Consider the following 12,500-nt stretch of genomic DNA (forward strand, 5'->3'; position numbering starts at 1 on the left):
CCTTCCCCGGGCACAGACGGTGCCAAGCGGCCCCTAAGTTTGCCCTAATGGAAGCTCCGGAGGAGGAGTGCGGGCGTCTGTCACACTTAGCCCGAATAGGAGCACCTTCCCCGGGCACGGGAGGTGCCAAGCGGCCCCTAAGTCTACCCTCATGGAATCTCCGGAGGAGGAGGGCGGGCGTGTGTCACACTTGGCCCGAATAGGAGCACCTTCCCCGGGCACAGACGGTGCCAAGCGGCCCCTAAGTTTGCCCTTATGGAAGCTCCGGAGGAGGAGTGCATGCTGTGTGACAGTGAAGCCGAATAGGAGCACCTTCCCCGGGCACAGACGGTGCCAAGCGGCCCCTAAGTTTGCCCTTATGGAAGCTCCGGAGGAGGAGTGCATGCTGTGTGACAGTGAAGCCGAATAGGAGCACCTTCCCCGGGCACAGACGGTGCCAAGCGGCCCCTAAGTTTGCCCTTATGGAAGCTCCGGAGGAGGAGTGCATGCTGTGTGACAGTGAAGCCGAATAGGAGCACCTTCCCCGGGCACAGACGGTGCCAAGCGGCCCTTAAGTCTACCCTCATGGAAGCTCCGGAGGAGGGCGGGCGTGTGTCACACTTGGCCCGAATAGGAGCACCTTCCCCGGGCACAGGCGGTGCCAAGCGGCCCCTAAGTTTGCCCAAATGGAAGCTCCGGAGGAGGAGTGCGGGCGTGTGTCACACTTGGCCCGAATAGGAGCACCTTCCCCGGGCACAGGCGGTGCCAAGCGGCCCCTAAGTTTACCCTCATGGAAACTCCGGAGGAGGAGGGCGGGCGTGTGTCACACTTGGCCCGAATATGAGGACCTTCCCCGGGCACAGGCCGTGCCAAGCGGCCCCTAAGTCTACCCTTATGGAAGCTCCGGAGGAGGAGTGCATGCTGCCTGACAGTGAAGCCGAATAGGAGCACCTTCCCCGGGCACAGACGGTGCCAAGCGGCCCCTAAGTTTGCCCTTATGGAAGCTCCGGAGGAGGAGTGCATGCTGTGTGACAGTGAAGCCGAATAGGAGCACCTTCCCCGGGCACAGACGGTGCCAAGCGGCCCCTAAGTCTACCCTTATGGAAGCTCCGGAGGAGGAGTGCGGGCGTGTGTCACACTTGGCCCGAATAGGAGCACCTTCCCCGGGCACAGACGGTGCCAAGCGGCCCCTAAGTTTGCCCTTATGGAAGCTCCGGAGGAGGAGTGCATGCTGTGTGACAGTGAAGCCGAATAGGAGCACCTTCCCCGTGCACAGGCGGTGCCAAGCGGCCCCTAAGTTTGCCCTTATGGAAGCTCCGGAGGAGGAGTGCGGGCGTGTGTCACACTTGGCCCGAATAGGAGCACCTTCCCCGGGCACAGACGGTGCCAAGCGGCCCCTAAGTTTGCCCAAATGGAAGCTCCGGAGGAGGAGTGCATGCTGCCTGACAGTGAAGCCGAATATGAGCACCTTCCCCGGGCACAGGCGGTGCCAAGCGGCCCCTAAGTTTGCCCTAATGGAAGCTCCGGACAGTGAAGCCGAATATGAGCACCTTCCCCGGGCACAGGCGGTGCCAAGTGGCCCCTAAGTCTACCCTCATGGAAGCTCCGGAGGAGGAGGGCGGGCGTGTGTCACACTTAGCCCGAATAGGAGCACCTTCCCCGGGCACAGACGGTGCCAAGCGGCCCCTAAGTTTGCCCAAATGGAAGCTCCGGAGGAGGAGTGCATGCTGCATGACAGTGAAGCCGAATAGGAGCACCTTCCCCGGGCACAGGCGGTGCCAAGCGGCCCCTAAGTTTGCCCTTATGGAAGCTCCGGAGGAGGAGTGCATGCTGTGTGACAGTGAAGCCGAATAGGAGCACCTTCCCCGGGCACAGACGGTGCCAAGCGGCCCCTAAGTTTGCCCTAATGGAAGCTCCGGAGGAGGAGTGCGGGCGTCTGTCACACTTAGCCCGAATAGGAGCACCTTCCCCGGGCACAGGCGGTGCCAAGCGGCCCCTAAGTTTGCCCTAATGGAAGCTCCGGACAGTGAAGCCGAATATGAGCACCTTCCCCGGGCACAGGCGGTGCCAAGTGGCCCCTAAGTCTACCCTCATGGAAGCTCCGGAGGAGGAGGGCGGGCGTGTGTCACACTTAGCCCGAATAGGAGCACCTTCCCCGGGCACAGACGGTGCCAAGCGGCCCCTAAGTTTGCCCAAATGGAAGCTCCGGAGGAGGAGTGCATGCTGCATGACAGTGAAGCCGAATAGGAGCACCTTCCCCGGGCACAGGCGGTGCCAAGCGGCCCCTAAGTTTGCCCTTATGGAAGCTCCGGAGGAGGAGTGCATGCTGTGTGACAGTGAAGCCGAATAGGAGCACCTTCCCCGGGCACAGACGGTGCCAAGCGGCCCCTAAGTTTGCCCTAATGGAAGCTCCGGAGGAGGAGTGCGGGCGTCTGTCACACTTAGCCCGAATAGGAGCACCTTCCCCGGGCACGGGAGGTGCCAAGCGGCCCCTAAGTCTACCCTCATGGAATCTCCGGAGGAGGAGGGCGGGCGTGTGTCACACTTGGCCCGAATAGGAGCACCTTCCCCGGGCACAGACGGTGCCAAGCGGCCCCTAAGTTTGCCCTTATGGAAGCTCCGGAGGAGGAGTGCATGCTGTGTGACAGTGAAGCCGAATAGGAGCACCTTCCCCGGGCACAGACGGTGCCAAGCGGCCCCTAAGTTTGCCCTTATGGAAGCTCCGGAGGAGGAGTGCATGCTGTGTGACAGTGAAGCCGAATAGGAGCACCTTCCCCGGGCACAGACGGTGCCAAGCGGCCCCTAAGTCTAGCCTCATGGAAGCTCCGGAGGAGGAGGGCGGGCGTGTGTCACACTTGGCCCGAATAGGAGCACCTTCCCCGGGCACAGGCGGTGCCAAGCGGCCCCTAAGTTTGCCCTAATGGAAGCTCCGGAGGAGGAGTGCGGGCGTGTGTCACACTTAGCCCGGAGAGGAGCACCTTCCCCGGGCACAGGCGGTGCCAAGCGGCCCCTAAGTTTGCCCTAATGGAAGCTCCGGACAGTGAAGCCGAATATGAGCACCTTCCCCGGGCACAGGCGGTGCCAAGTGGCCCCTAAGTCTACCCTCATGGAAGCTCCGGAGGAGGAGGGCGGGCGTGTGTCACACTTAGCCCGAATAGGAGCACCTTCCCCGGGCACAGACGGTGCCAAGCGGCCCCTAAGTTTGCCCTTATGGAAGCTCCGGAGGAGGAGTGCATGCTGTGTGACAGTGAAGCCGAATAGGAGCACCTTCCCCGGGCACAGACGGTGCCAAGCGGCCCCTAAGTCTAGCCTCATGGAAGCTCCGGAGGAGGAGGGCGGGCGTGTGTCACACTTGGCCCGAATAGGAGCACCTTCCCCGGGCACAGGCGGTGCCAAGCGGCCCCTAAGTTTGCCCTAATGGAAGCTCCGGAGGAGGAGTGCGGGCGTGTGTCACACTTGGCCCGAATAGGAGCACCTTCCCCGGGCACAGGCGGTGCCAAGCGGCCCCTAAGTTTGCCCAAATGGAAGCTCCGGAGGAGGAGTGCGGGCGTGTGTCACACTTGGCCCGAATATGAGCACCTTCCCCGGGCACAGGCGGTGCCAAGCGGCCCCTAAGTTTGCCCAAATGGAAGCTCCGGAGGAGGAGGGCGGGCGTGTGTCACACTTGGCCCGAATATGAGCACCTTCCCCGGGCACAGGCGGTGCCAAGCGGCCCCTAAGTTTGCCCAAATGGAAGCTCCGGAGGAGGAGGGCGGGCGTGTGTCACACTTGGCCCGAATAGGAGCACCTTCCCCGGGCACAGACGGTGCCAAGCGGCCCCTAAGTTTGCCCTAATGGAAGCTCCGGAGGAGGAGTGCATGCTGCCTGACAGTGAAGCCGACTATGGAAGCTCCGGAGGAGGAGTGCATGCTGTGTGACAGTGAAGCCGAATAGGAGCACCTTCCCCGGGCACAGGCGGTGCCAAGCGGCCCCTAAGTTTGCCCAAATGGAAGCTCCGGAGGAGGAGTGCGGGCGTGTGTCACACTTAGCCCGAATAGGAGCACCTTCCCCGGGCACAGGCGGTGCCAAGCGGCCCCTAAGTTTGCCCAAATGGAAGCTCCGGAGGAGGAGTGCATGCTGTGTGACAGTAAAGCCGAATATGAGCACCTTCCCCGGGCACAGACGGTGCCAAGCGGCCCCTAAGTTTGCCCTAATGGAAGCTCCGGAGGAGGAGTGCATGCTGCCTGACAGTGAAGCCGAATATGAGCACCTTCCCCGGGCACAGGCGGTGCCAAGCGGCCCCTAAGTTTGCCCTTATGGAAGCTCCGGAGGAGGAGTGCATGCTGTGTGACAGTGAAGCCGAATAGGAGCACCTTCCCCGGGCACAGGCGGTGCCAAGCGGCCCCTAAGTTTGCCCTTATGGAAGCTCCGGAGGAGGAGTGCATGCTGTGTGACAGTGAAGCCGAATAGGAGCACCTTCCCCGGGCACAGGCGGTGCCAAGCGGCCCCTAAGTTTGCCCAAATGGAAGCTCCGGAGGAGGAGTGCGGGCGTGTGTCACACTTAGCCCGAATAGGAGCACCTTCCCCGGGCACAGGCGGTGCCAAGCGGCCCCTAAGTTTGCCCAAATGGAAGCTCCGGAGGAGGAGTGCATGCTGTGTGACAGTGAAGCCGAATATGAGCACCTTCCCCGGGCACAGACGGTGCCAAGCGGCCCCTAAGTTTGCCCAAATGGAAGCTCCGGAGGAGGAGTGCTTGCTGCCTGACAGTGAAGCCGAATATGAGCACCTTCCCCGGGCACAGGCGGTGCCAAGCGGCCCCTAAGTTTACCCTCATGGAAGCTCCGGAGGAGGAGTGCGGGCGTGTGTCACACTTGGCCCGAATAGGAGCACCTTCCCCGGGCACGGGCGGTGCCAAGCGGCCCCTAAGTTCGCCCAAATGGAAGCTCCGGAGGAGGAGTGCATGCTGCCTGACAGTGAAGCCGAATATGAGCACCTTCCCCGGGCACAGACGGTGCCAAGCGGCCCCTAAGTTTGCCCAAATGGAAGCTCCGGAGGAGGAGTGCATGCTGCCTGACAGTGAAGCCGAATATGAGCACCTTCCCCGGGCACAGGCGGTGCCAAGCGGCCCCTAAGTTTGCCCAAATGGAAGCTCCGGAGGAGGAGTGCGGGCGTGTGTCACACTTGGCCCGAATAGGAGCACCTTCCCCGGGCACGGGCGGTGCCAAGCGGCCCCTAAGTCGGTAAAGGTTGAAATAAGTAAATAAATACAAAAAGGACGAGGGGGGGGAAAAAAAAGGCAAAAACGTATAAAATTCCCCCATTCATTTCAATGGGCTCGGCCGAATTGGGCTTGCGGGACCGCCGAGGGCACGCCGGAGGGCGGTTGAGTCGGTAAAAGTTGAAATAAATGAATAAATACAAAAAGAACGAGGGGGGGAAAAAAGGCAAAAACGTATAAAATTCCCCCATTCATTTCAATGGGCTCGGCCGAATTGGGCTTGCGGGACCGCCGAGGGCACGCCGGAGGGCGGTTGAGTCGGTAAAAGTTGAAATAAATGAATAAATACAAAAAGAACGAGGGGGGGAAAAAAAAGGCTAAAACGTATAAAATTCCCCCATTCATTTCAATGGGCTCGGCCGAATTGGGCTTGCGGGACCGCCGAGGGCACGCCGGAGGGCGGTTGAGTCGGTAAAAGTTGAAATAAATGAATAAATACAAAAAGAACGAGGGGGGGAAAAAAGGCAAAAACGTATAAAATTCCCCCATTCATTTCAATGGGCTCGGCTAAAATGGGCCTGCAGTACTGCCGAGAGGCCGCCGGAGGACGCCCTAGTAGGCAAACGTTGATCCCCACACACGAGGGGTCAGTTAGGCGACCAGGGGTAGCGTTTAGGCGACCAGGGGTAGCGTTTAGGTGACCAGGGGTAGCGTTTAGGCGACCAGGGGTAGCGTTTAGGTGACCAGGGGTAGCGTTTAGGCGACCAGGGGTAGCGTTTAGGCGACCAGGGGTAGCGTTTAGGCGACCAGGGGTAGCTTTTAGGCGACCAGGGGTAGCTTTTAGGCGACCAGGGGTAGCGTTTAGGCGACCAGGGGCGTTGCAGTTCCGCCGAATTGCATTAGGGGCGCTGCAGTAGGCAAACGTTCATCCCCCCTAGTCAGAGGGTCATTTGCCTACTTCCCAGGTTTACCCGGGTTTTCCAAAACACCTGGGGCACATTTTCAGGGATCACGTTTTTAGAAACAAAAATATTCATAATTTCTTCTAAGTCCCCTTTCCAGCGGGGAACTTTGAAACATTGTATCCGACCACTGAAGGCTGTTGGCGGGCACGGCGCGGCAAACAGCCCGCACTCAGGCATGGAGCTCCGGGGAAAGTTGCCTAATTTCTTCTAAGTCCCCTTTCCAGCGGGGAACTTTGAAACATTGTATCCGACCGTGGAAGGCTGTTGGCGGGCACGGCGCGGCTCATAGCCGGCCCTCGGGCACGGAGCTCCGGGGGAATTTTACTCAATTCTTCTAAGTCCCCTTTCCAGCGGGGAACTTTGAAACATTGTATCCGACCGTGGAAGGCTGTTGGCGGGCACGGCGCGGCTCATAGCCGGCCCTCGGGCACGGAGCTCCGGGTGAATTTTCACAAATTTCTTCTAAGTCCCCTTTCCAGCGGGGAACTTTGAAACATTGTATCCGACCGTGGAAGGCTGTTGGCGGGCACGGCGCGGCTCATAGCCGGCCCTCGGGCACGGAGCTCCGGGTGAATTTTTACAAATTTCTTCTAAGTCCCCTTTCCAGCGGGGAACTTTGAAACATTGTATCCGACCGTGGAAGGCTGTTGGCGGGCGCGGCGCGGCTCATAGCCGGCCCTCAGGCACGGAGCTCCGGGTGAATTTTCACAAATTTCTTCTAAGTCCCCTTTCCAGCGGGGAACTTTGAAACATTGTATCCGACCGTGGAAGGCTGTTGGCGGGCACGGCGCGGCTCATAGCCGGCCCTCGGGCACGGAGCTCCGGGTGAATTTTCACAAATTTCTTCTAAGTCCCCTTTCCAGCGGGGAACTTTGAAACATTGTATCCGACCGTGGAAGGCTGTTGGCGGGCACGGCGCGGCTCATAGCCGGCCCTCGGGCACGGAGCTCCGGGTGAATTTTACAAATTTCTTCTAAGTCCCCTTTCCAGCGGGGAACTTTGAAACATTGTATCCGACCAAAGGAAGGCTGTTGGCGGGCGCGGCGCGGCTCATAGCCGGCCCTCGGGCACGGAGCTCCGGGTGAATTTTACAAATATCTTCTAAGTCCCCTTTCCAGCGGGGAACTTTGAAACATTGTATCCGACCGTGGAAGGCTGTTGGCGGGCACGGCGCGGCTCATAGCCGGCCCTCGGGCACGGAGCTCCGGGTGAATTTTCACAAATTTCTTCTAAGTCCCCTTTCCAGCGGGGAACTTTGAAACATTGTATCCGACCGTGGAAGGCTGTTGGCGGGCACGGCGCGGCTCATAGCCGGCCCTCAGGCACGGAGCTCCGGGTGAATTTTCACAAATTTCTTCTAAGTCCCCTTTCCAGCGGGGAACTTTGAAACATTGTATCCGACCGTGGAAGGCTGTTGGCGGGCACGGCGCGGCTCATAGCCGGCCCTCGGGCACGGAGCTCCGGGTGAATTTTACAAATTTCTTCTAAGTCCCCTTTCCAGCGGGGAACTTTGAAACATTGTATCCGACCGTGGAAGGCTGTTGGCGGGCACGGCGCGGCTCATAGCCGGCCCTCAGGCACGGAGCTCCGGGTGAATTTTCACAAATTTCTTCTAAGTCCCCTTTCCAGCGGGGAACTTTGAAACATTGTATCCGACCGTGGAAGGCTGTTGGCGGGCACGGCGCGGCTCATAGCCGGCCCTCGGGCACGGAGCTCCGGGTGAATTTTACAAATTTCTTCTAAGTCCCCTTTCCAGCGGGGAACTTTGAAACATTGTATCCGACCAAAGGAAGGCTGTTGGCGGGCGCGGCGCGGCTCATAGCCGGCCCTCGGGCACGGAGCTCCGGGTGAATTTTACAAATATCTTCTAAGTCCCCTTTCCAGCGGGGAACTTTGAAACATTGTATCCGACCGTGGAAGGCTGTTGGCGGGCACGGCGCGGCTCATAGCCGGCCCTCGGGCACGGAGCTCCGGGTGAATTTTCACAAATTTCTTCTAAGTCCCCTTTCCAGCGGGGAACTTTGAAACATTGTATCCGACCGTGGAAGGCTGTTGGCGGGCACGGCGCGGCTCATAGCCGGCCCTCAGGCACGGAGCTCCGGGTGAATTTTCACAAATTTCTTCTAAGTCCCCTTTCCAGCGGGGAACTTTGAAACATTGTATCCGACCGTGGAAGGCTGTTGGCGGGCACGGCGCGGCTCATAGCCGGCCCTCGGGCACGGAGCTCCGGGTGAATTTTACAAATTTCTTCTAAGTCCCCTTTCCAGCGGGGAACTTTGAAACATTGTATCCGACCAAAGGAAGGCTGTTGGCGGGCGCGGCGCGGCTCATAGCCGGCCCTCGGGCACGGAGCTCCGGGTGAATTTTACAAATATCTTCTAAGTCCCCTTTCCAGCGGGGAACTTTGAAACATTGTATCCGACCGTGGAAGGCTGTTGGCGGGCACGGCGCGGCTCATAGCCGGCCCTCGGGCACGGAGCTCCGGGTGAATTTTCACAAATTTCTTCTAAGTCCCCTTTCCAGCGGGGAACTTTGAAACATTGTATCCGACCGTGGAAGGCTGTTGGCGGGCACGGCGCGGCTCATAGCCGGCCCTCAGGCACGGAGCTCCGGGTGAATTTTCACAAATTTCTTCTAAGTCCCCTTTCCAGCGGGGAACTTTGAAACATTGTATCCGACCGTGGAAGGCTGTTGGCGGGCACGGCGCGGCTCATAGCCGGCCCTCGGGCACGGAGCTCCGGGTGAATTTTACAAATTTCTTCTAAGTCCCCTTTCCAGCGGGGAACTTTGAAACATTGTATCCGACCAAAGGAAGGCTGTTGGCGGGCGCGGCGCGGCTCATAGCCGGCCCTCGGGCACGGAGCTCCGGGTGAATTTTACAAATATCTTCTAAGTCCCCTTTCCAGCGGGGAACTTTGAAACATTGTATCCGACCGTGGAAGGCTGTTGGCGGGCACGGCGCGGCTCATAGCCGGCCCTCGGGCACGGAGCTCCGGGGGAATTTGCCTCATTTCTTCTAAGTCCCCTTTCCAGCGGGGAACTTGCAAACATTGTATCCGACCGTGGAAGGCTGTTGGCGGGCACGGCGCGGCTCATAGCCGGCCCTCGGGCACGGAGCTCCGGGTGAATTTTACAAATTTCTTCTAAGTCCCCTTTCCAGCGGGGACCTTTCAAACATTGTATCCGACCAAAGGAAGGCTGTTGGCGGACGCGGCGCGGCTCACAGCCCGCACTCAGGCACGGAGCTCCGGGGAAATTTGCCTCATTTCTTCTAAGTCCCCTTTCCAGCGGGGAACTTTGAAACATTGTATCCGACCACTGAAGGCTGTTGGCGGGCGCGGCGCGGCTCACAGCCCGCCCTCAGGCACGGAGCTCCGGGTGAATTTTTACAAATTCCTTCTAAGTCCCCTTTCCAGCGGGGAACTTTGAAACATTGTATCCGACCAAAGGAAGGCTGTTGGCGGGCGCGGCGCGGCTCACAGCCCGCCCTCAGGCACGGAGCTCCGGGGAAATTTGCCTCATTTCTTCTAAGTCCCCTTTCCAGCGGGGACCTTTCAAACATTGTATCCGACCACTGAAGGCTGTTGGCGGACGCGGCGCGGCTCACAGCCCGCCCTCAGGCACGGAGCTCCGGGGAAATTTGCCTCATTTCTTCTAAGTCCCCTTTCCAGCGGGGAACTTTCAAACATTGTATCCGACCACTGAAGGCTGTTGGCGGGCGCGGCGCGGCTCACAGCCCGCACTCAGGCACGGAGCTCCGGGGAAATTTGCCTCATTTCTTCTAAGTCCCCTTTCCAGCGGGGACCTTTCAAACATTGTATCCGACCACTGAAGGCTGTTGGCGGACGCGGCGCGGCTCACAGCCCGCCCTCAGGCACGGAGCTCCGGGGAAATTTGCCTCATTTCTTCTAAGTCCCCTTTCCAGCGGGGAACTTTCAAACATTGTATCCGACCACTGAAGGCTGTTGGCGGGCGCGGCGCGGCTCACAGCCCGCACTCAGGCACGGAGCTCCGGGGAAATTTGCCTCATTTCTTCTAAGTCCCCTTTCCAGCGGGGACCTTTCAAACATTGTATCCGACCACTGAAGGCTGTTGGCGGACGCGGCGCGGCTCACAGCCCGCCCTCAGGCACGGAGCTCCGGGGAAATTTGCCTCATTTCTTCTAAGTCCCCTTTCCAGCGGGGAACTTTCAAACATTGTATCCGACCACTGAAGGCTGTTGGCGGGCGCGGCGCGGCTCACAGCCCGCACTCAGGCACGGAGCTCCGGGGAAATTTGCCTCATTTCTTCTAAGTCCCCTTTCCAGCGGGGACCTTTCAAACATTGTATCCGACCACTGAAGGCTGTTGGCGGACGCGGCGCGGCTCACAGCCCGCCCTCAGGCACGGAGCTCCGGGGAAATTTGCCTCATTTCTTCTAAGTCCCCTTTCCAGCGGGGAACTTTCAAACATTGTATCCGACCACTGAAGGCTGTTGGCGGGCGCGGCGCGGCTCACAGCCCGCACTCAGGCACGGAGCTCCGGGGAAATTTGCCTCATTTCTTCTAAGTCCCCTTTCCAGCGGGGACCTTTCAAACATTGTATCCGACCACTGAAGGCTGTTGGCGGGCACGGCGCGGCTCATAGCCGGCCCTCAGGCACGGAGCTCCGGGTGAATTTTCACAAATTTCTTCTAAGTCCCCTTTCCAGCGGGGAACTTTGAAACATTGTATCCGACCGTGGAAGGCTGTTGGCGGGCACGGCGCGGCTCATAGCCGGCCCTCGGGCACGGAGCTCCGGGTGAATTTTACAAATTTCTTCTAAGTCCCCTTTCCAGCGGGGAACTTTGAAACATTGTATCCGACCGTGGAAGGCTGTTGGCGGGCACGGCGCGGCTCATAGCCGGCCCTCGGGCACGGAGCTCCGGGTGAATTTTCACAAATTTCTTCTAAGTCCCCTTTCCAGCGGGGAACTTTGAAACATTGTATCCGACCGTGGAAGGCTGTTGGCGGGCACGGCGCGGCTCATAGCCGGCCCTCAGCAACGGAGCTCCGGGTGAATTTTTACAAATTTCTTCTAAGTCCCCTTTCCAGCGGGGAACTTTGAAACATTGTATCCGACCACTGAAGGCTGTTGGCGGGCGCGGCGCGGCTCACAGCCCGCCCTCAGGCACGGAGCTCCGGGGAAATTTGCCTCATTTCTTCTAAGTCCCCTTTCCAGCGGGGACCTTTCAAACATTGTATCCGACCACTGAAGGCTGTTGGCGGACGCGGCGCGGCTCACAGCCCGCCCTCAGGCACGGAGCTCCGGGGAAATTTGCCTCATTTCTTCTAAGTCCCCTTTCCAGCGGGGACCTTTCAAACATTGTATCCGACCACTGAAGGCTGTTGGCGGACGCGGCGCGGCTCACAGCCCGCCCTCAGGCACGGAGCTCCGGGGGAATTTGCCCCCTCATTTCTTCTAAGTCCCCTTTAGGCGACCAGGGGTTGACAATTTAGGTGACCAGGGGTTGACAATTTAGGCGACCAGGGGTGACTTTTAGGCGACCAGGGGTGAGGTTTAGGCGACCAGGGGTGAGGTTTAGGCGACCAGGGGTAGCGTTTAGGCGACCAGGGGCGTTGCAGTTCCGCCGAATTGCATTAGGGGCGCTGCAGTAGGCAAACGTTTTTACCCCTAGTCAGAGGGTCATTTGCCTACTTCCCAGGTTTACCCGGGTTTTCCAAAACACCTGGGGCACATTTTTAGGAACCACGTTTTTAGTAACAAAAATTCTTCTATGTCCACCTCCGTGAAAGAAATTGCCCAATGGTTCCCGCGGAAGAGAGCTGCCAGGCGGACGCATACTGCAATAACGGCCGCCCTGGCGCTCTGGTGGATGTTATCCTCGAAATTTCTTCTATGTGCCCATTCCAGCGGGCAACTTGCGAACAATGGTGTCCGACCATGGAAGGCTGTTGGCGGACGCGGCGCGGCTCACAGCCCGCCCTCAGGCACGGAGCTCCGGGGGAATTTTCCCCTCATTTCTTCTAAGTCCCCATTCCAGCGGGGAGCTTGCAAACGTGGTATCCGACCACTGAAGGCTGTTGGCGGGCACGGCCCCACCAGCGCAACACGGCACTTCCTATGACTCGGGTCCGACGCAGGAGGAGCGGTCCTCCCGGCCCCACCACACGGCACTTCCTATGACTCGGGTCCGACGCAGGAGGAGCGGTCCTCCCGGCCCCGCCACACGGCACTTCCTATGACTCGGGTCCGACGCAGGAGGAGCGGTCCTCCCGGCCCCGCCACACGGCACTTCCCATGACTCGGGTCCGACGCAGGAGGAGCGGTCCTCCCGGCCCCACCACCGCCACACGGCACTTCCCATGACCCGGGTCCGAC

The sequence above is a fragment of the Idiotropiscis lumnitzeri genome, chromosome 22 (assembly GCF_059441095.1).
Source record: "Idiotropiscis lumnitzeri isolate Australia: NSW breed Sydney's pygmy pipehorse chromosome 22, RoL_Ilum_1.0, whole genome shotgun sequence".
NCBI classification, from domain to species: Eukaryota; Metazoa; Chordata; class Actinopteri; order Syngnathiformes; family Syngnathidae; genus Idiotropiscis; species Idiotropiscis lumnitzeri.